Source organism: Erpetoichthys calabaricus, chromosome 10 (genome assembly GCF_900747795.2).
Source record: "Erpetoichthys calabaricus chromosome 10, fErpCal1.3, whole genome shotgun sequence".
In the NCBI taxonomy this organism is placed as follows: domain Eukaryota; kingdom Metazoa; phylum Chordata; class Cladistia; order Polypteriformes; family Polypteridae; genus Erpetoichthys; species Erpetoichthys calabaricus.
In genome coordinates, this window is record NC_041403.2 from 4,773,171 (window position 1) to 4,798,238 (window position 25,068).

A 25,068-nucleotide genomic window follows, 5' to 3' on the forward strand; every position below is an offset into this window, starting at 1 on the left:
AGAAAGAAGACCCCTCTGTAAATAAACTGCTAATATAAAACACAACAAAAATGATGGTGGCAGCATTCCCCTCCTTATCAGAGGGCAGTCGTGCCAGCCTTGAGTCTCTCCTGCTGCCAGCTCTGCCATTTGGCCCCACTTGTTCTGCTTGGCTCTTGTCAGGTGTCATGGTGGTCGAGAATGAACAGCCTTTGTCAAGTCCGGCCACACATTCTCCATTGGACTCTTGACTCATCCTCTCCAGGACGTTCACAATGCCGTTTTGATGCCATTTCCGTGTAGCTTTGGTCTTCTGCTTGGCCTCGTTGTCTTGCTGGTCTTTTCTCCCAAGGCTGAGGTTTCTTGCAGACTTCATTGCCGGTTCCCCTCCAGTACTTCTTCGTCTTTTTCTACTCACAATCTTTCCAGGGCCTCCTGCAGATAAGCATCCCCAGAGCCTGATGCTGCCATGGTGGGCTTGTGAGACTGTCAAGGGTAACATGGCGTTCACTCCGATGTACAACAGCTATTGGGACCGGCCACCTTCCAGACACCAGCGCAGATCCTCAGCCTCAGAGCAAAACAAGAAGTGGATAAACCTCTGGCACTCTCGGAATTACTAGATGCTATAAACTCACTTCAGAGTGGGAAAACAGCAGGCCCTGATGGCCTCCCTGTAGCGGTGCTACCTGACTGACGTCGTCTTAAATGTATTGTGCCGAGTCGCGCCCTTCGTAGTGTTGTCCTGTTTACATGGTCTTTGTGCGTCTATTGTGGCAAAAGCGCTTTATTGGCGCCAACCCAACACGGACTGTTTATTTCACCCGTGTCTCTGGTGTCACACTATTTATTTTTTATTCAGCCGTGGGGTACGTCTTCCCCGTGTCCCACAGGCCCTACACAGTCCCCAAAATACACAAAGAAAAATCACCCCAAATCACACTCTTTGTTTTACTCCACTAGTCCTCCCAGGCAGCAGCTTCTTCATCATCATCATCATCATCACCATCATCATCATCGTCATCGTTGTCATCGTTCTCCTCCTCCCGACTCTGGCGCCCTGACTAGTGGCCGCAGGCTCCTCTTATAGCCCACCCTGAAGTGCCGCAGGTGCTTGCTGACCTACTTCCGGCTGCACTTCCGAGTGTGGCTGCGCTCCCGCCCAGACGGGCTTGTTAAGCCATACAGCTCTATGCAGCGCCTCCTGGTGGAGGCCACGGAGCCCAACCAGGATGAGCTCTGGAGTTCTACGAAAGTGGCCCCGACGCAACCCAGGGAGGCTGCCAACAAAGGTTCCGAGTGACGTAGCGTGGCTCCCATGGCTGCTCCCCCGGATCCGGTGACAAAGGGGCGTCCTGGCCGTCCACCACACTATGTAAATACGTTCCCCCGGGAATAAAAGGGGGGAAGGATAGCACCGTGGAACCGTGGTCTCACACGATAATTTTGTCCTGTCAATCCTATCATCTGCATCCGGGACATTCACTATTTAAACAGGAGATCAAAAAGAGGAAAAAAAAAAAAAAGGATCCCGTTCTACTAGACCGCCAGTTCGTTACTGCGCCAGGAGAAAGCGGCGATCCCAATCATTTACACTTTCTTCTACTTGCCACTTTCAACGCCTGACAGGTTCACCTTTACGACGCGAAACCCCGGGGTTCTGGGACTACGCCGACACACTGAGGATGAGCAGGGTGAGACAGTTTCTTGTTGTTTGGGGAGAGGAGCGAGTCGTCATTATCATCCGTATATAATCGCCATGGGACACTTTACCAGCTGAAGCAGGCTCACAAACGTTATTCATTTTCCGTTTCATCTTCTGGACTTTTATATGTTCCGTGTTTTCTGTGTGTCTCGTTGATTTGATGTTCAGTGTGGGGTTCGTGTGGTAAATTATCTTTTTGCTGCACTTTTGTTATTATTACTTTCCGCCGGTCACTTTTGGGAAGGAGTGTTATGTCGGGGCAGATTGGGGTGTGAAATATATATTGTTTGAAGTTTGTTTCATTTCTTTTTCTATTAATATATACTGTATATGCCAGTGGTTCTCAAACTGTGGGGCGGGCCACCCTAGGGGGGCATGAAGTAACAAAAAGGGGGGCACAAAGATGTGAAAAAGAGAAAACAAGAATTGAAAATCTGAAAAATACATCTATTGAAACCAAAACAAATGAACTTAAACTACATTCGGATACTAGAAAAATAAATATAGAGTTAGATACATGTCGATAAAAGTTAAGTAGTGTAGCAGTAGGAGGCGCTAGAGCTCCCTTGAACCCTCAGGCACCACTCCAAACACTGGGTAAAAATCCAATTATTATTTATTAAATAATAATAATGTGCACAAAGCAGCCTCCACTCCACACTACTCATACAATAAATCACCAATAATCAAATCAGTACAATAAACAATACTCAATCCTCCACTCCCAGACGCTTAGCCACCCTGCCTCCCAACTCAGCTCAACTGTCTGGGATCTCCCACAGTCCTTTATAGTCCTCGACCCGGAAGTGCTTCTGAGCCCTCAGTCCATGTGATTATCCAGCACTTCCGGGTCAGGTAAAAACTTCTCTTTTTCTTCAGCCCAGAAGTATATCATTTCTTCCGTCTCCGTGAGTTGGAAATACTTCCGGGCTATATGGAAAATATAAATCTCTGGGTCTCCCTGCAGTGACTCTTGGCGGCCCCGACGTTACCTAGCAGGGCTGTGTATTAAAACTCCATAGTCCATGATGCCCTGCTGGAATTCGGGGCATCTCCACGTTGCAAGGAGGACTCCATCTAGCGTCCTGGGGGTATTGGCCGGGATGCATGGCCGTCCATATCTCACAGTAGGTATAAGAAAATATGCATCTATGATATATCGTTAATTAAAAAAGAACAAATTGGTATTAATGGGCTTCTTTCAAAATAACATTAGGGGGGCGCGACTAAAACTGTTATGAAAACTCGGTCGCAGGTACTTAAAGGTTGAGAAACGCTGGTCTATGCTCACGTATAAGTCGGGTCTTGAAATCCGAAAAATCGATCATAAAATCAGACCCCGACTTAAATGCAACACTTAATTTTTATTTTTTTACATCTTCTTGCCACCTCCAATCTCAAGTCAGTTTCTCAGATGCATTTAATTTTGTTGCAGTAGCGCAGTTACCAATTTCTTTCGCTACTTCAACGACTTTTAATTTAAAATCAGCTTCATATTTTCTTCTGATCATAGATAAGGGATGCTCTTACGATAAAGGTGTTTGAGGGTGTGAGATACAAAAAACTCAAAACAGTGCAAACGTCACTTCAGAATAGTTTGGGTATCACTGTGTGGTCACGTAGGCACAATAGAGACAGACAGAGAGGTTAGGAGCACAAAAAGGCCGTGTGCTCCGTGGTGACTCTCTCAGGTAGGCGTTAGAATATCGTAATCTCTTGGACTAATAGCGTGAGTTTTATGCATTATACGACCAACATTATAAAATACTGGAAATTATACTGTAAAATCAAGTCCCAACTTATCCACGGGAGAACTTATTCGCAAGTATATACGGTACTCACTTTATTATTTTACATATTTGTTTGTCTTTTGGCTTATCTTTGATCGTCGATTGGGGGCGTTTATTTGGAATATGTGCGGCTTGTCAGGTTTAATGTCCTCAGCTTCCCAGGCCATGGGTCTTGGTGGTGTAACTGCCGGTTAGGGAGAGTGAGTTGGCCGTTACAGCCCTGCTGAAGTTTATAAAAAAATTCTCAATCAAGTTAGCTCCCCTTTTATAAGCAATACTTACAGAAGCTAGAGACAATAGAATTCTACCTCAAACTTTTCGCCAAGCATTAATTATCATCTTTCCTAAACAAAATAAGGACTTATTACAATGTGCATCATACAGACCAATCTCATTTTTGAATAATGATGTTAAGATTCTCACCAAAGAACTAGCTAGAAGGATTGAGAAAGTGTTTCTTTCGGTAATATCACAAGACCAAACTGGATTTATTAAAGGCAGGCACTTAGGTTCCAATCTTCGACGCCTGTTTAATGTGATATATTCACCCACAAAGTCAAACACCCCTGAGATATTATTATTATTGGATGCAGAAATAGCATTTGATATGATTGAATGGAACTACCTTTTCACTACATTAGAGAAATTTGGGTTTGGCCTGAACATTTGTGCATGGATCAAACTACTGTACACGAGTCCAGAAACTTTGGTTTGCACTAACAGCATTAATTCAGAATACTTCAAACTAGAACAGGGTACCAGACAAGGACGCCCCTTGTCACCACTGCTTTTTGCAACTGCCATAGAGCCACTGGCAGTTCACTGTCGAAGTGCTTATGAGATCAAGGGGATTATCAGAGAAGGACTTGAAAAGGAAATTTCTCTCTATGCAGATGATACGGTACTGTACAGGTGCTGGTCATAAAATTAGAATATCATGACAAAGTTGATTTATTTCAGTAATTCCATTCAAAAAGTGAAACTTGTATATTCGATACATTCATTACACACAGACTGATGTATTTCAAATGTTTATTTCTTTTAATTTTGATGATTATAACTGACAACTAATGAAAGTCCCAAATTCAGTATCTCGGAAAATTAGAACATCAATTAAGACCAATGCAAAAAAAGGATTTTTAGAAATGTTGGCCAACTGAAAGGTATGAACATGAAAAGTATGAGCATGTACAGCACTCAGTATTTAGTTGGGGCTCCTTTGGCCGGTATTACTGCAGCAATGTGGTGTGGCATGGAGTCGATCAGTCTGTGGCACTGCTCAGGTGTTATGAGAGCCCATGTTGCTCTGATAGTGGCCTTCAGCTCTTTTGAATTGTATTGCATCTTCCTCTTCACAATACCCCATAGATTTTCTATGGGGTTAAGGTCAGGCGAGTTTGCTGGCTAATCAAGAACAGGGATACCATGGTCCTTAAACCAGGTACGGGTAGCTTTGGCACTGTGTGCAGGTGCCAGGTCCTGTTGGAAAATGAAATCTGCATCTCCATAAAGTTCGTCAGCAGCAAGAAGCATGAAGTGCTCTGAAACTTCCTGGTAGACGGCTGCGTTGACCTTGGACCTCAGAAAACACAATGGACCATGACCCTGTAGTTAGGATATAGCAAGTTGGATAATGGATGGATGGAAAATGTTTCCAAGCTGCGAACGTTGCAATAGAGCTCCAGCCTCACTGGGCCTCATGTTCTGGGTGTGCACCAGATTGACATCATTCTGGACAAAAATGTTTAAATGCCAATCATAAAGTGTCCCAATCCCTCCTAATCCACTAACAGCTGTGTTTGGTGGGCTCACAGAGGGGCTTCAAGTGGAGAAGGACAAACAAACTGTCATGACCTTTACGACATTATTAGCATGTAAACTTATCTTACTCAACTGGAAGAATCCTAACTCTCCTCTTTTAAGTCAGTGGGTGACTGATGTTCTATAATATTTGAAATTGGAAAAAATCAAATTCGCACTTAGAGGCTCTGTGCGAAACCTGGTCTAATCAATAACATTTAAGAATAAGCATTCAAATTGGGGAAAGAATTTTCTTCCCTTTTTTTTTAAATTTTTTTCTACTCTACTAAAGTTTTCCATTGTCTGTTGGCCTAGCTCTCTGGGGGCTGATTTGAACTTAAGTTTTAGTTTTTGAACTTAGTTTTGTCAAGTTTGACTTACTTGTATGGAATGCTATACTTGCTTTTAAAAAAATTAAATAAAATGTTAAATAAAAAACAAGAAGCAATGAAATAAATCCATTAGGCTGCGTGAGGACTACACATGCAGTGCGGTGTGCTGACATGACCAGCGGGGGACTTTCTGCCTCATGGGGTCTCCCAGGTATCACATTTTCCCTTTCAGATCACACAGCAGATTAAGTCAGATGGACGGCTGCCTCTGATCTCATTATTAATTTTCTTGCCCAAATTGCGCTTGAGGGCAGTCAACGTAGCCAAAATTTAAAGTTCTGATATTCACGATACAAATAAGCAAATATTCAAATGTAATTAAATGGAACTTAAATGTTGGTAGGGGGTGGCACGGTGGCACAGTGGGTAGCACTGCTGCCTCCCAGTTAGGACACCTGGGTTCAGTTCCTGGGTCCTCCCTGCGTGGAGTTTGCATGTTCTCCCTGTGTCTGTGTGGATTTCCTCCCACAGTCCAAAGACAGGCAGGTTAGGTGCATTGGCATCCTAAATTGAGCTTGGTGTGTGTTTGTGTGTGTGTGTGTGCCCTGTGGTGGCCTGGCACCCTACCCAGGGTTTGTTTCCTGACGTGCGCCCTGTGTTAGCTGGGATTGGTTCCAGCAGACCCCGTGACCCTGTAGTTAGGATACAGCGGGTTGGACAATGGATGGATGGATGGATGGATGGATGGATGGATGGATGGATGGATGGATGGATGTTGGTAACTGTATGTCTTATCAGTTCAACTCAGTTTATTTCTATAGTGAACTTTTCACCAGTGTGAGGGGGGCACTCTTTTTAAATGTGACTTAATTACATTACTCATTAATTCCATAAGAAACATACTAAAGTTACTTCATATAAAATACTAGCAAAATACCCGCGCTTCACAGTGGAGAAGTAGTGTGTTAAAGAGGTTATGTAAACATATATATACATATCTACATATACACATATCTACATATACATATATATACATATACAAATTTACACATCTACATATATATATATACATATGTACATATATATATACATATAAATATATACATATCTACATATATATACACATATATATATATAAATAAAGACATACATATATACATACATACATACATTCACATATATATATATATATAGCAAAATACCCGCGCTTCGCAGTGGAGAAGTAGTGTGTTAAAAAGGTTATGTAAACATATATATACATATACATATATACACATATCTACATATACATATATATACATATATATATACACATATCAACATATATACTGTATACACATACATATACACATATACATAAACACACACATATACATACATCCATCCATCCATCCATCCATTTTCTAACCCGCTGAATCCGAACACAGGGTCACGGGGGTCTGCTGGAGCCAATCCCAGCCAACACAGGGCACAAGGCAGGAACCAATCCCGGGCAGTGTGCCAACCCACCGCAGGACACACACAAACACACCCACACACCAAGCACACACTAGGGCCAATTTAGAACCAACCATCCATCCTCTTCATATATACATATACACATACATACTGTACATAGTGCGTTGTAACACGGGCTGTGATTGTTACATGGGAGGGAGACGACAAATCACAGCTTCCCGTTTTCTAATCGGGCCTGTGATTGGTGCTTTGACGGATGCCCAGATCCCACAGTATCTCCCCTTAGGAGAGGCATTAGGCAAGTGTAATTGAATAGCGGTGCTGCAAGTTTAGCTTTACACCTGTTTTTAAGGCTTATTGACTGAAACGTGCTTTCACGAAAAAAGTTAGGGCTTTGCTACAGGATACACCCTCCACAAGTTAAGGAAGTAAAAATAAAGGTATATATTTCTGTTTTATTTAAACCTTTTAAGTTTGTATGCGGGTGGTATGGTGGCGCAGTGAAAGGTGCCAGTTAGGAGACCCGAGTTCGCTTCCCTGCGTGGAGTTTGAATGTTCTCCCCGTGTCTGTCTGGGTTTCCTCCGGGTACTCCGGTTTCCTCCCACAGTCCAAAGGCATGCAGGTTAGGTGCATTGGCGATTCTAAATTGTCCCTGGTGTGTGGGTGTGTGTGCCCTGCGGTGGGCTGGCACCTTGCCCGGGGTTTGTTTCCTGCTTTGTGCCCTGTGTTGGCAGGGATTGGTTCCTGTATTTAGGATATAGCAGGTTGGATAATGGACGGATGGACATTTGTATGCATAGCCCCATTTGCCCGTTTTCGTTTTTTTTCTTTCTTCAGTAATATTTCAGCAAACCCGGAGCTTGTCAGTTCAAATCCTGGTACTGACACCACTGTGTGACCCTGAGGAAGTCACTTCACCTGCCTGTGCTGCAAAAAACAAAAGTAATGTAACAAATTGTACCTTAGATGTTGCAAGTTTCTGGAATAAAAGCATAAGTCAAATAGATAAATATGTATTATGCACATAGGAACTATTCATTTATTTTCAGTTAAGTCATCTGCAGCAAACCTTTATAAATGAGGGTTTCTCCTTTTTAGATAGTGCAAACTGTTTCTTCTTCATTGACGTTTTCTCTTGGAGAGCTTTTTTCATTTCATTGAAAATTAAAGCAGCAGCTGCCAAAATATGTAGCTTTCTTATTAATTTTTCAACATTGTGTAAAATAACTTTATAAAGTAACATAAAAGGTTTAAATACTGGTTATCCTTTTACACTAAAATATTACTAAAGAGATACAAAAAAAGTAAAATGCATATGTTGTTTTTCTTTAAGGAGATTAAATATTACTGAAGAAAGAAAAAAAAAAAAAACTAAAACAGCCAAATGGGGCTATGCATAGGAACTTAAAAGGTTTAAATAAAACAGAAATATATATTTTATTTTTACTTCCTTAACTTGTGGAGGGTGTATCCTGTAGCAAAGCCCTAACTTTTTTCGTGAAAGGCCATTTCAGTCAATAAGTCTTAAAAAAAGGTGTAAAGATATTGACAATAAGCTACGCAAACCACCAAGACATGGAATCGTTTAAATCAAGTATCATTACATCTTCCTTTCTTAAAGAGAAGTAAGGCAGTACTTATAACCTTACATATATATATATAGACATACATACATATATATATACTGTATATATCTATATCTATATATATCTACATCTATATATGTATATCTATATCTCTATATACATCTATATATATATATATATCTATATCCATCTATATATATATCTACTGTATATATACATATATAGATCTCTCTCTCTCTCTATATATATATATATCTATATCTAAATCCCCGCGAAGTACTGCTTTTAAATTTTTATTAAGAAGAAAAGCTTTTTAAATTGAGGAAAAATATCCCAATAACAATTTGTTAAGGATCTGTTTTTTTGTGAAGCAGCCTTAACACAGCTTTTCCGCTGTTTTATAAACGAACGCCATATAAGGTCTTCCTTTTTCGTTGCTTCGCCAAGGAAGGAGCCTTTTTATTTAGTCCAAGGGTTCTTCGCTGTTTTTTTGTTCGTTTATTACGATTGTTATAGTTCTGTTTGTATACCATGTTGTCAGTTCAGCACTCCGGTTGTAATATGACCAAGCTGTGCAAGCACACTCTTGAGAATGCAACGTATAGTTGTACAGGAGAATAGCAATCTTGCCTCAAATCAATGGCAACCTTTTGTAGGTCTATGAACTTAATTTAAACTTTAGGTTTACACAGTGCTTTCTTTCCGAAGTACCTGCACTCATGAATATGTCTGTATGCGTCAGTCGCTCAAATCCACGCGCTTCGCACCGGCGAAGTACTGCTTTTAAATTTTTATTAAGAAGAAAAGAAAACCTTTTTAAATTGAGGGAAAATCTATAATAATAAAAGGCAAAGTCCTCACTGACTGACTGACTGACTCATCACTAATTCTCCAACTTCCCGTGTAGGTGGAACGCTGAAATTTGGCAGGCTCATTCCTTACAGCTTACTTACAAAAGTTAGGCAGGTTTCATTTCGAAATTCAAAGCGTAATGGTCATAACTGGAACATATTTTTTGTCCATACACTGTAATGGAGGAGGCGGAGTCACGTATCGCGTCATCACGCCTCCTACGTAATCACGTGAACTAAAAACAAGGAAGACATTTACAGCACGAGTCACACGCGAGAACGAAGGTAAATGACGTCAATTTTTGACTGTCTTTTAATACTGTGTAAGCATACATATTAACACATGTGCAATTAAACCTGTGCATTTACGGGGTGATTTCTGAGGCTTAAAAGCTCACCTTTTATCAAACGCGGGAAGAAAGGTAACTGACGTTGTTCACTGTCTTTTAATACTGTGTAACCATACATATTAACACATGTCCAATTAAACGTGTGCATTTACGGGGTGATTTCTCAGGCTTAAAAGCTCACCTTTTACTAAAAAGGTAAATGCAAAACTATTTTCAATCAGTTTATTGAAATGCTCCCGTTAACGATTGCAATAACATATTCGCGAGATAAAAGAACGAAGTAGGGGGAAATGGAGGAACAGCCGCAAACAGCGAAGAGCAAAAAATTAATTAAACAATTGAGAACGGAGTGAGTTAAGCATACAAGCATGTTCATAAGGGAAACAAAGCACGGTGTAAAACGTAAGTTTAAATTAAGTTTATAGAAACGCTCCCGCTGCGGATTGCAATAACATATTCGCGAGATAAAAGTTTAATGAGAAGACACGAGGTATAAACGAAGCACACGCCGTGGCGCAACGTTAGGGGCAACAGTTTCAACCATTCTATGATCTGCTTCTCGCAACTGAAAGACGGCACATGGCGGATGTTAGCCGACTTGCTCACCGCAACGTTAGGGGCTTCAACTATGCCGCTGACGCAACATGTCAGTGCCAACACTTTGCAGACTGTACTTAAAAGACACACCCTCCTCACTGGACAGTTAAAAAGACCAATCAAACTAACGATGACATCAAGTATTACCCAATCAAAAGTAGGAAAGGAGGCATCTTCATAAAATGCGTGTGGGATGATTTGCATGAGACGCTGCTTTAAAAAAAAAAATGATAAAAAAAATACGGGATAAATCCCGTCCAGTATTGATTCAAAACGGGACGCGCAATTTCATTCTCAAACGCAGCACGATTCCGTATTTTAAAGGACGGGTGGCAACCCTACAGTGCCAGGTAACCACCCATACAATCAGATTGTGATTCAGACTAGGAATGCAATGAATGTCATTACCCCGATCTACATACAAGGCAAAAGTCTTGCAACATTCAAAGATGATGGTTTGGGATAATTAGTACTTATTAAGTACACCATGGAACATAAAAGAGCTTATGAAGCCTTGAACCGAAAAAAGCAACATCTCAGAGATCGTAAAAAAAAAAAAAGGAGGTAATGTCGTTTTACTCGCTGTAGATTTTAGTCAAACATTACCAGTTATTCCACGAGGGAGACCAGCAGATGAACTCAACGCGTGTTTAAAATCCATGCTTCTCCCACGGTCGGTTATATGTCGCGTGTTCTCGGGTAGGTACACCAAAAAATGTATACATTTAAGCATGTAATGGGCAAAGAAAAAATGAGGTATACCCGAAGGCACTGCAGTAGTACTCAATATAACTTTACTTCTTAAATGTTAATGTTTTACTGTTTAATAATTTATACGCTTCTTATATGTTGTTCAAATTCTTTTATCAAAATACCAGTGACAGCGCAATGCACGATAACATGGAGTGAATACACCATACGCATCCGCCCACGGCCGCCCTGGTGTGAGCAGATAGGAGTTGATTCTAAAATAAAATAAACATAAAAAGAGTAATACAATCATCACCCATAAAGCGGATAGCAGACATGACGTATTATATGTGTACCACATTTCAAGTCAATACGTGAAACGGTTTGCAAGCTACATGTGATTTAAAATCCTGGACAGACCAACGAAAAGCCACGGTAGCAAATTATAGAAGAAGATTTTACTGTTTAATAATTTATATTTATATGAAATGTGCTTCTTATATATTACTTCATATTCTCATATGATAATGATGTTAATGTTGTTTATATTGATTTCTATGTTATTGTAAGTGCATCTATGTGTGTATATGTATGTATGTATGTGTGTATATATATATATATATATATATATATATATATATATATATATATATATATATATATATATAAAATATATGTGTATATGTATATATAATATATCTGTATATGTGTGTATATGCGTGTGTATATGTGTATATGTATATATATATGACAGCAACACTCATAACAATGACAACACAATTACATTGACAATCATGTTACGTTATTTTTAAAATGTTTCCTTTACTTTTTCATAACCTCTTTAACACACTACTTCTCCGCTGCGAAGCGCGGGTATTTTGCTAGTATACTAATAACAGTTTGTTAAGGATCTGTTTTTTTGTGAAGCTGCCTTCACTCGAGTGATCACTTCAAGCTGACTTGCTGGCTAACCATAAGCGTTACCTGGTAGGTAACCACCCATACAATCAGATTGTGAATCAGACTACGAATGCCGTGAATGTAATTACCCCGATCTACATGCTGTCAAATAAACAAACCACACGCCGTGGCACAATTTTAGGGGTTTCGCCTCTAGCGCTGACGTCCGAGGTTCGATTCCCGTAAGGGAGTGAAGTGAGTGGCTGGTTACCTACCAGGTAACGCTTATGGTTGGCCAGCAAGTCAGGTAACATCAGCCACGGTGCTTTCAGTTGTGAGAAGCAGATCATAGAATGGTTGAAAATAGTTTACTGTCAAATAATGCAAAGAGTACGCGACACGTCTTTCCCCCTTATTCTTGGCTCATCAGGCGTACACACTCACTGCACTCGCTTACGGTAATCGAACCTCGGATGTCAGCGCTACAGGGGCTTCGCAGCGGTGAAGTATTGCTTTTAAATTTTAATTAAGAAGAAAAGAAAACCTTTTTAAATTAAGTCTTAAAAAGAGGTGTAAAGATATTGACAATAAGCTACGCAAACCCACCAAGACATGGAATCGTTTAAATCAAGGTGCGAGTCGAAAAACACCATCCCATAATATTAGTTAACGATTAACACATTTCTATATGTATTGTAAGCATACAATACAACTGATAATATGTTGTGCTTATTTATCTGGTGTACCGACATTTTTGCGCGTTTAACGGCTGAAATCTAACGTGGTTTGTGCCCTTCAGAATGAAAACAGTTTGCATTTACCTTTTTAATAAAAGGCGAGCTTTTAAGCCTGAGAAATCACCCCGTAAATGCACACGTTTAATTGCACATCTGTTAATATGTACAGTGGTGTGAAAAACTATTTGCCCCCTTCCTGATTTCTTATTCTTTTGCATGTTTGTCACACAAAATGTTTCTGATCATCAAACACATTTAACCATTAGTCAAATATAACACAAGTAAACACAAAATGCAGTTTTTAAATGATGGTGTTTATTATTTAGGGAGAAAAAAAATCCAAACCTACATGGCCCTGTGTGAAAAAGTAATTGCCCCCTTGTTAAAAAATAACCTAACTGTGGTGTATCACACCTGAGGTCAATTTCCGTAGCCACCCCCAGGCCTGATTACTGCCACACCTGTTTCAATCAAGAAATCACTTAAATAGGAGCTGCCTGACACAGAGAAGTAGACCAAAAGCACCTCAAAAGCTAGACATCATGCCAAGATCCAAAGAAATTCAGGAACAAATGAGAACAGAAGTAATTGAGATCTATCAGTCTGGTAAAGGTTATAAAGCCATTTCTAAAGCTTTGGGACTCCAGCGAACCACAGTGAGAGCCATTATCCACAAATGGCAAAAACATGGAACAGTGGTGAACCTTCCCAGGAGTGGCCGGCCGACCAAAATAACCCCAAGAGCGCAGAGACGACTCATCCGAGAGGTCACAAAAGACCCCAGGACAACGTCTAAAGAACTGCAGGCCTCACTTGCCTCAATTAAGGTCAGTGTTCACGACTCCACCATAAGAAAGAGACTGGGCAAAAACGGCCTGCATGGCAGATTTCCAAGACGCAAACCACTGTTAAGCAAAAAGAACATTAGGGCTCGTCTCAATTTTGCTAAGAAACATCTCAATGATTGCCAAGACTTTTGGGAAAATACCTTGTGGACTGATGAGTCAAAAGTTGAACTTTTTGGAAGGCAAATGTCCCGTTACATCTGGCGTAAAAGGAACACAGCATTTCAGAAAAAGAACATCATACCAACAATAAAATATGGTGGTGGTAGTGTGATGGTCTGGGGCTGGGGTTGTTTTGCTGCTTCAGGACCTGGAAGGCTTGCTGTGATAGATGGAACCATGAATTCTACTGTCTACCAAAAAATCCTGAAGGAAAATGTCCAGCCATCTGTTCGTCAACTCAAGCTGAAGCGATCTTGGGTGCTGCAACAGGACAATGACCCAAAACATACCAGCAAATCCACCTCTGAATGGCTGAAGAAAAACAAAATGAAGACTTTGGAGTGGCCTAGTCAAAGTCCTGACCTGAATCCAATTGAGATGCTATGGCATGACCTTAAAAAGGCGGTTCATGCTAGAAAACCCTCAAATAAAGCTGAATTACAACAATTTTGCATAGATGAGTGGGCCAAAATTCCTCCAGAGCGCTGTAAAAGACTCATTGCAAGTTATCGCAAACGCTTGATTGCAGTTATTGCTGCTAAGGGTGGCCCAACCAGTTATCAGGTTCAGGGGGCAATTACTTTTTCACACAGGGCCATGTAGGTTTGGATTTTTTTTCTCCCTAAATAATAAAAACCACCATTTACAAACTGCATTTTGTGTTTACTTGTGTTATATTTGACTAATGGTTAAATGTGTTTGATGATCAGAAACATTTTGTGTGACAAACATGCAAAAGAATAAGAAATCAGGAAGGGGGCAAATAGTTTTTCACACCACTGTGGGCTTACACAGTATTAAAAGACACTCAACAATTAACATCATTTACCTTCGTTCCCGCGTTTGACTCGTGCTGTAAATCTCTTCCTCGTTTTCACTTCACGTGATTACGTAGGAGGCGTAATACGTGATGACACGATACGTGACTCCGCCTCCTCCATTAGAGTATATGGACAAAAAACAGGTTCCAGTTATGACCATTACGCGTAGAATTTCGAAATGAAACCTGCCTAACTTTTGTAAGTAAGCTGTAAGGAGTGAGCCTGCCAAATTTCAGCCTTCTACCTACACGGGAAGTTGGAGAATTAGTGATGAGTGAGTGAGTCAGTCAGTCAGTCAGTGAGTCAGTGAGGGCTTTGCCTTTTATTAATTAGTATAGATAACGCGTTACAACTGGTGCATTACCTTTGGATTATGTTTTCTTCTCTAATAGGAAAAAAGTTGCACCTGTGACTGGCCAGCATCTGTCATTAAATCCTAAGCACCTACAGTAATGTTGGGGACAAAGACCCCTGTTTTCCTTGATTTCCCCCTCTGCTCCACAGTTTAAAATGACAAATCAAACAGTTCAGACGTTGTGATTAAAGTGTACTTTGCAGACTTTCATTTAAGGGGATTTGCAGACATTTTGGTCACACAGCACTTTTTCTACACTAACCCCCCCCCCCCCCACTTCAGGGCACCATAATGTTTGTGACACAGCACACAATGGCAGGTCTGTTAAAGCTGTTGTCATATTTAGTTCTTTGTCGCATATCCCACCATGCAATGACTGCTTTTAGGGTCTGTGATTCACAGACATCAGCTGGTGCTGAGGGTCTTCTCTGGTGTTGCTCTGCCAGGCCTCTAATGCAGTTTTGTGGGGGGCTTGTCCCCTTAAGTGTTCTCTTCATCATAAGGATGGCCTGTGCAGTTGCAATGAAATCAGGTGACTGGCTCGGCCATTCATGAATTTTCCATTTTTTAGCTTTCATAAACTCTTGTCTGTCCTCAGCAGTATGCTTGGCTCATTATCTTGTTGCACGATGAAGTGCTGTCCACCGAGTTTGGAGACATCTCCTGGAACTTGAGCAGATCAGATGTTCCTACACTCCTCAGAATTCATTGTGCCATCATCAATGAGGAGAAGTGTGCCAGGACCTGTGGCAGCCATACATGCCCAAGCCATAACACCCCCAGCACCATGTTTAACAGAAGGGGTGGTCTCTGCTTTGCAGTTCTTTGTCGTCCCCACACTTTGCTCTCGCCATCACTCTGATGAGGTTCATCTTTGTCTCGTCTGTCCACAAGACCTTTATGCAGAATTCTGCAGGGTCTTTGAAGTCCTTTTTCACTAAACTGTAATCTGGCCGTCCTGTTTTTGTGGTCTGCATCTGTATTTCTGTTCATGGCGTCTTCTGCCGATAGTCGTCTCTGACACATCCACCGCAGCCTCTGAAGACTTTTACTGGTCTGTCAGACAGGCGTTTGAGGGGCTTATTCTTGACCAAAGTGAGGATTCTTCTTTCCTCAGCAATGGAGGTCTTCCTTGGCCTACCAGTCCCTTTTTTGATTACTGAGCTCACCAGTGCCTTCTTTTATTCTTTTGTGATATTCCAGGCAGTTGATTTCGGTCATCCTAAGGTCTTACTGATGTCTCCAATGGTCTTATTCTCCTTCTTCAACCTCATGATGGCTTCTTTGACTTTCATTGGCACAGCTCTTGTCCTCATGCTGGCAACTACAGACTCCAAAGTGGAGCTGAGGTGTCTTATGAAACAATGAAACCCACCTGAGCAATAACAAACGCCTTTGACGCCAATTGTCCCAAACATTATGGAGCCCTGAAGTGGGGGGACTGTGTAGAAAAAATGTTGTGTGACCAAAATGTGTGCAAATCTCCTTAAATGAAAGTCTTCATTGTACACTTTAATAATCACAAGTCTGAATGGTGTCACTTGTAATTTAAACAGTGGTGCAGAGGGGGAAGTCAAAGTGAAATGTGTCTCTCTCTCTCCCAAACATGATGGAGGGCACAGTATATGAATGTTCATGAAACCAGAAACACATGCAAATCGGATCATTTTCTTGTGCTTTATAAACACATGTAATCCTGAGTGTGCTGTGAAGTAAATAACATCCATCCTCAAAGCGAGCCCCCGAAGGTCTGCAGTACAAACACTAACTGCTGTGCCACCCAATCACACGTTTCAACAGATCTTTAGCAAATAGCTGGATGAACACCAAACTGACGGTTTATTTGTAGGGTTCCGTTTCCGGACTGCACACAGCTCACTTGTTTCCGCTTGGCTGTATGACTGAACCCTGCTTAGGACTCGTATGCTTCTTATTTTATTTTATAAAATAACCGTGGGAGGTCGAGCGTTTAGTCACAGGGCCCCTAAACTGTGGAATGGTCTGCCTGCTATTATAAGAGATGCCCCTTCGGTCTCAGCTTTCAGAGACTCACGACTTCAGTATAGCACACCCTGACTAGAGCTGCTGATTTACTGTACAGACTGCATTTAATCCCCTTGGGATTAATAAAGTATCTATCTATCTATCTATCTATCTATCTATCTATCTATCTATCTATCTATCTATCTATCTATCTATCCATCTATCTATCTATCTATCTATCTATCTATCTATCTATCTATCTATCTATCTATCTATCTATCTATCTATCTATCTATCTATCTATCTATCTCTGTTGTCAGTCATTAGCACTAAAACATAAGTAACATGATAGTTAGAATTTGTTACTAACCCTCACCTATTCTGTTTCTCTTCTCGGTACTCAAATGTGCCACTTGGTGCCACGGCCCACCTGCCAAGTTGTTTTGCCTGCCTAAGGTAAAGTCATCCCTGATGGAGGATCACAGAAATCGTGAGAAAGAGGGGTCCTTTCATCGGATTAGCGCTATTTCAGCTGTGGAATGGCCAATTGGGGCAGGCATCCTTGATGGCTGAGGTCTCCAGGACTCTAAACAAATCCAAATCCTATTATGTGATATCATCTACCGTTAAATTCTACTCTGTACTTCTAAATTTTTTATTTTTATACTGTATTGAGGATTTATTCTGTTCTGTATATTGTATTGCATTGACCCCTTTCTTTTTGACGCCCACTGCATGCTCAGCCTACCTGGTAAGGGGTCTCTCTTTGAATTGCCTTTCCTGAGGTTTCTTCCATTTTTTCCCTACAAGGGTTTTCTTGTCTTCTTAGAGAGTCGAGGCTGGGGGGCTGTCAAGAGGCAGGGCCTGTTAAAGCCCATTGCGGCACTTCTTGTGTGATTTTGGGCTATACAAAAAATAAAAAAATAAATTGTATTGTATTGTATTTTATATCCAGTGCTGCTTCTGCGATGATCAATGCCTGAGACTCAAAGGTGAAAGGATTAAAATTACCCCCCAGAACAGGCAGCATTAGATGTATATTAATATGATGCCTGCTCAGTTCTCGTCACTTGATTACATGCTATGCACATGCTTGACATCTTCCTAACAGCTGGAGCACAGGTCGAGTAAGAGTCCTTAATCGAACCAGCAGCAGCGAGCACATCACACCACCCTGCTCCATCTTCACTGGCTCCCTGTGTCTTACAGAATCGAATATCAAATCCTACTAATAACCTACAAAGCCTTAAATAACCTCGCACCAAACTACATCAGTGACCTTCTCCATCACTATGTGCCTGCCCGCCCACTAAGGTCCTCTGATTCTGGCCATCTTATTGTGCCCCTCACTAATCTACACTCCATGGGTGACACCAGGGCCTTCAGCTGTATAGCGCCCAGACTCTGGAATGACCTACCGAAATTAATCAGGTCAGCTGACTCCATGAATTCTTTTAAAACTCATCTGTTCAGTTTAGCTTTTAGCTCTACTTGACTTTATTACCCTTCTCTCAGTTTACCTCCATGTCAAGATGCTCATGTAACCTGTGCGTGTGTGTGTGCGAGACCACCAATTACTGTATGTTGTCTGTTTGGCTTTCTCTGAATTTACTGTCTTACTCTTCTTTATTTATTTATCTGGTTTAGTACAATGCTATATATACTGTATACCCTGCCGTTCTTCTTAAACTCTGTGAAGTGCCTTGAGCATGGGAAAGGTGCTATATAAATAAAATGTACTACTACTATGTGTGCACGTTGTTACCAAATAAATATTTATGCACTTTTTTTTTAATATTTGGAGTGGCAGGATTAAGCTTCAGTAGTCAGCAGCCACACCAGTCCGTGCTTCAGAAAAGGTCATCCACCTAAAGTGAAGCATGGTAGGCTCCCCAGCGAGTATTTGGATGGGAGACCATCTAGGAAAAACCTGAGGTGTTGGTGAGGCCAGTGTGGGGCGTTTACCCTGTGGTCTTGTGTGTGGATCCCAGGGTCCCAGTGACACAGTGCTGTAAATACGACACCATCCTTTGGATGACACGTAATTAATTGTGGTTATTAAAAGATCTCTGGGCATCTTTCAGAAAGAGTAGGGTGTTTCCCGACATCCTGGATAAACTGTCCATCCTTGCCTTGTCCTGTCTGGCCCCCTAGTCATCCCCCATCTCTAATAGGGTTTCTCTCTCACTGCCTAATAACTAATGTGTGATGAATGCACTGGCACAATAATGGCTGCCGTCGCATCATCCAGGTAGGTGCTGGTGGTTGATTTGGTTCCCCTCCATCTATATTTGAGCGAGAAAAGCACTATATACAGCAAATGAAATTAATTATTAGTAACATAGATTTTTCAAGTAATGCAGGTATTTTTACTTCATTAAAACATGTATTTCTTTAAAAAGTAACTGAACTATGTAACACTCGTCACTTTTAATGCGTTTGCCCCAAGACTGCTCTTACTGAGCACAGGTTTAAAGTGCTGTGACAATTCTCAGATAAAATGGAAGCATACATTTTACAAAAGACCAAATACAGAATTAATATATTATTGTTATTATTAGTGATATTTTTGCTTTCTCCTCGTGCTGTGACTGCAAAGCATGAAGTGCTTATTGCACAGCAGCAGTGGCTGTAGGCTTTTGCTCCAACCCACCTTCTCACTGTAAGTCAGCTTCTGCTATTCCTGAAACGAGTTCTTCAGTTCTGTTTCAAAAATACACATCTTGCTGAATTTCTTTGAATAAGAGAACAATAAGGCTAACAATGAGCTAAAGAAAAGTAAAATTAATTCACTGTCTGTGAAATGTGATTGGAATAAAACCTTTCGTCTACGTGTATTCATCAAGTTAAACTGTAGAACTACTGGCCTACAAGTCCCGGCATGCACCGGGAGAGCTTTCTGTCCTTCGTGGCAGCCCGTAGACCAGCACAGCTCTTTTTGCTTGCATGTGTCCAGTCCGAAGTTCGCTCAGCTTGTAAGCACCACAGCTGGTAAGAGAGTATGTGTGTTATTACTGTTTAGATTCCATGTACAGACACGAAGAATCACGTACTGTCAGAAATTTTAGGAAGGGTCGTCCTCGAGCCGCTTCGATAAACTTAATGGACGCTGGAGGATAGTCGTTTTAAAGGAAATAAAAACAAACAAAATAAAACAGTTTGCAGGTACTGGCCATGCTTGGTTTCCAGATCGGTTTGTCGAAAGAGATTCCACACGACGCCAAACCAGTGCCTCCGTCTTGAGTGAATTTGCGCATGCATTTGATCTATCACGGCAAAACGAACTACTGTACACCGTTGGCTTCGACTGAGGGAATGTGCGCATGCGTTTGGGCTCATGGTTCTTGGGTAACACTAGTGTGAATGAATTTGCGCATGCGTGTGGTAAGGCTTGAATTGACCGCGCTTCGGCTCCGCTTGTGAGTTTGCACGGGCGTCTTGGGGATTTCGACTCGATATAAACGAGCTGCACGGGGGTCTGCGTCTGGTGAGGTCAGTTTTAAATAGTTTTTTTTTTTTTATAAGGGTACGTTTTGTGTTGCCAAAGCATTCAGTAGTACAATAATGGGGTTATTCACATTGTGAATGAATATTTGGACATGTGTTTGCTTAGCAGGCACATTTATGAAACGCAACTTACAAAATAAGGACAGTGTACATCAGTCTGGGGAACTATTTGGGAGCAAGTGTGACAAGAGAAGGGTAAAATATTGAAGAGGTGAGAACAAAAGAAAAGCGAGTTACAAAACCAAATAACTAATAGACAGAAATTCATCAAACGAGAGTCTTCAAACATTTCTTAAACACATAGAATGGAGGCGGGCAGCGCATTCCACCATCTAGCAGATACCCACGAAATCAGTCAGGACTGAGATTTGATGCCACCGGTCAGACGCCGTTCATTACCTGATCTGAGTGGTCATGACGGAGCACAGGACCTCACACGTGTCTCCATACTGTGTGTGCATTCCAGTGGGTGCAAAATTTCAGAGAGTGACTGAGAGACAAAGATATAGTCAAAAAACAAAGTGACGGTCAGAACCAGGAGAACAACCATCGGTAGCAAAAATCACGAGACAAAATTGAAGTCGAAAAGGATTGCAGAGAGTTTAAAAGCCAGAGAAACAAAACAAAGACATTTTTCAAAAAAAGTTTTAAAGGGATTTGGAATCCATGTAGTCGAATGATGATGTATCCCTCTTTGATGATCTCGTGTCGTTACAGCTTCAGAGGACACGCCCAGCCCAGGATGGTCCTAGCAACGGGAATCAACAGTAGTGGCAATATACAGGTGCTGGTCATAAAATTAGAATATCATGACAAAGTTGATTTATTTCAGTAATTCCATTCAAAATGTATATGAGATTCATTCATTACACACAGACTGATGTATTTCAAATGTTTATTTCTTTTAATGTTGATGATTATAACTGACAACTAATGAAAGTCCCAAATTCAGTATCTCGGAAAATTAGAATATCAAATAAGACCAATGCAAAAAAAGGATTTTTAGAAATGTTGGCCAACTGAAAGGTATGAACATGTAAAGTATGAGCATGTACAGCACTCAATATTTAGTTGGGGCTCCTTTGGCCTGGATTACTGCAACAATGTGGCGTGGCATGGAGTCGATCAGTCTGTTGCACTGCTCAGGTGTTATGAGAGCCCATGTTGCTCTGATAGTGGCCTTCAGCTCTTCTGAATTGTTGGGTCTGGCGTATTGCATCTTCCTCTTCACAATACCCCATAGATTTTCTATGGGGTTAAGGTCAGGCGAGTTTGCTGGCTAATCAAGAACAGGGATACCATGGTCCTTAAACCAGGTACTGGTAGCTTTGGCACTGTGTGCAGGTGCCAGGTCCTGTTGGAAAGTGAAATCTGCATCTCCATAAAGTTCGTCAGCAGCAGGAAGCATGAAGTGCTCTAAAACTTCCTGGTAGACGGCTGCGTTGACCTTGGACCTCAGAAAACACAATGAACCAACACCAGCAGATGACATGGCACCCCAAACCATCACTGACTGTGGAAACTTTACACTGGACCTCGCGCAACGTGGATTCTGTGCCTCTCCTCTCTTCCTCCAGACTCTGGGACCTTGATTTCCAAAGGAAATGCAAAATTTACTTTCATCAGAGAACATAACTTTGGACCACTCAGCAGCAGTCCAAAGGCGAGACGCTTCTGACGCTGTCTCTTGTTCAAGAGTGGCTGGACACAAGGAATGCGACAGCTGAAACCCATGTCTTGCATACGTCTGTGCGTGGTGGTTCTTGAAGCACTGACTCCAGCTGCAGTCCACTCTTTGTGAATCTCCCCCACATTTTGTTTCACAATCCTCTCCAGGGTGCGGTTATCCCTATTGCTTGTCCACTTTTTTCTACCACATCTTGTCCTTCCCTTCGCCTCTCTATTAATGTGCTTGGACACAGAGCTCTGTAAACAGCCAGCCTCTTTAGCAATGACCTTTTGTGTCTTGCCCTCCTTGTGCGAGGTGTCAATGGTCGTCTTTTGGACAACTGTCAAGTCAGCAGTCTTCCCCATGATTGTGTAGCCTACAGAACTCGACTGAGAGACCATTTAAAGGCTTTTGAGTTAATTAGCTGATTAGAGGGTGGCACCAGGTGTCTTCAATATTGAACCTTTTCACAATATTCGAATTTTCCAAGATACTGAATTTGGGACTTTCATTAGTTGTCAGTTATAATCATCAACATTAAAAGAAATAAACATTTGAAATACATCAGTCTGTGTGTAGATAGATAGATAGATAGATAGATACTTTATTAATCCCAATGGGAAGTGTAGTGAATGAATCTAATATACAAGTTTCACTTTTTGAATGGAATTACTGAAATCAACTTTGTCATGATATTCTAATTTTATGACCAGCACCGGTAATGGCCCTAATCATAAACCTATTTTAACAATAAATTAACCAATGGATTCCTTAATGCATTGTTTCTTAAACTATGGGTTGCCATGATTGGGTAGCACATGGTCATGACTTACCGTTGTGTTCAATTTGAGAGGGCCATGTAAGGTTTACAAAGTGTCTCGCGATGAGTCGCTACAGGCATTTTAATCAATCGACATTGCTCTACTATGACTTTCTTCAAGAACCCCCCCCCCCCCTTCCTGATAGGAATGTCAGCTGTGATTCTACGTGTGGCGGTGCTCTGACTGTTGGTGTCATTTGTCCATGATGGATAACCCCACCCCACCGCTATGACTCTTGTCTGCGATTCTCCAAGGGAAGCATCAATTTTACAACTGACCAAATACAGAATTAATACATTATTGTTATTATGAGTGGTATTTTTGCTTTCTCCTTGTGCCGTGTCTACAAAGCATGAAGTGCTTATTGCACAGCAGCAGTGGTTGTAGGCTTTTGCTCCAACCCATCTTCTCACTGTAAGTCAGCTTCTGCTATTCCTGAAACGAGTTCTTCAATTCTGTCTCAAAAATACACATTTTGCTGAATTTCTTTGAATAAGAGAACAATAAGCTAAAGAAAAGTAAAATTAATTAATTAAAATTAATTAAAACACCCCTCTCTGCCCAATCTGATGGTCATACATAACAGCACCACAGACACAGTCCTGGGTTCGTATCTCGTGCTTTTTACTTTAATAATAAAGTGTGCCTTTGATAAGCTTCTTGCAACAGAGTTGTAAACGGTTCCCACAGAACAATCCAACACAACAGTTCCTTTCACTCCTTCACTTAACTCTTTCTGCTCTTCTCCACTTTTCCCAGTTCCGACTCTCTAAATCACAGGTGTCGAACTCCGGTCCTCGAGGGCCGCAGTGGCTGCAGGTTTTCATTCTAACCATCTTCTTCACTAGTGAGCCGTTTTTACTGCTGATTAACTTCATTTGCTTTAGTTTTAATTAACTTGGCTCAGGCCCCATAATTGTCTCTTTTTCCTTAATTAGTAGCCAAACAATAATGAGACATCAAAGAAGCCACCATATGACAGAAAAACAACAGAAAAATCAACAGATTTGGAAATGTCTGCTGTGGCAGAATGAGAGCAGCAACGGGAATTAAATAACGGGCTTAATTAACAGCAAGAATCAGCTTCTCATTAAGAAACTGTTTGGAGTTTGAAATCCCAGTTTAGCTGGTCATCTGTTGGCTCATTTCATGTCTCATTTCTGTTTGGCTGCCATTTAATGAAGAAAAGAATCAATTCAGAGGACTGAATCCTTAAAAACAGGGCTATTAAAATGAAGGGAAAAGGAGTTAATTAGCAGTGAAAACTACTCACTGATTAGGAAAAGAGAATGAAAACCTGCAGCCGCTGCGGCCCTCCAGGCCTGGAGTTGGACACCCCTGCTCAAGGCCAAGTGGAGGGGGGTCTCTTTTAACTTCTGACCCAGGGGTACTTCCAGTGCACAATCTGTTGTATCCAGGAGGCACTTCTGGGTCAGGCAGTGACAACTATGGCCTTTGAACATTCAACATACGACAACTCTCCCTGCTGGTCCCCCCACATAACCTGACAAGACAGTTCCACGAGACCACATTTCCCACGCTGCCCTGTGGGCATCCATACTGGTGCTCGCCAGATGGGACTCTTAAGCCACCTTATCTGCTCATAGCAAGCAGTCACCCTCTGTCATTTGCTTCCAGCCTCCCAAATCCAACCAGTGTGTCCCTCTGTGGCTGCCCCGGCGTAGCAGCTGTTACTGTTTTATCCTTCCATTTCCAAGTGTTGGCACGGAAGGGAAATATTGCAACTTCCACGCTAACTTTCCTTTATAGTGGCCTTCTGCCCAAGCAAGGGAGCACAGTCCATCACACCTATGTAATACTAAAATGTTCTGGAAACTTCCACTTCCTACTAGAATGTTTTGGGAATGCCACTTTATTTCTAGAGAGTTCTCTTATTTCTTTTTTGCTTTTATTGTTTGTGGATCACTTAACCAGTTAGTAACCCTACACAAGAGTACGCTATAAATGAAATAAAATAATCCGAATGGAGCGACTATTTACGCTTACAGTAATCCCTCGCTACTTCGCGGTTCACTTTTCGCGGATTCACGACTTTGCGGATTTTATATGTAAGCATATCTAAATATATAACGCGGATTTTTCGCTGCTTCGCGGGTTTCTGCAGACAA

The 25,068-nt window shown here is 41.4% G+C and overlaps 1 protein-coding gene across 2 annotated transcripts in view; it reads left to right on the plus strand.

Annotated features, from left to right (window-relative positions):
* The first annotated feature begins 19,833 nt into the window (after positions 1–19,833).
* The window catches only part of fggy (FGGY carbohydrate kinase domain containing), a 183,543-nt gene continuing 178,308 nt past the window's right edge, over positions 19,834–25,068 (plus strand). Inside the window, exon 1 of one of the 2 annotated variants that reach the window (XM_028810782.2) lies at positions 19,834–19,933. The gene's annotated coding sequence lies outside the window, so the exon portion shown is untranslated. Of the gene's footprint in view, positions 19,934–20,363; positions 20,435–25,068 lie in introns of those variants that run through there. The other variant, XM_028810783.2, reaches the window with a different exon arrangement.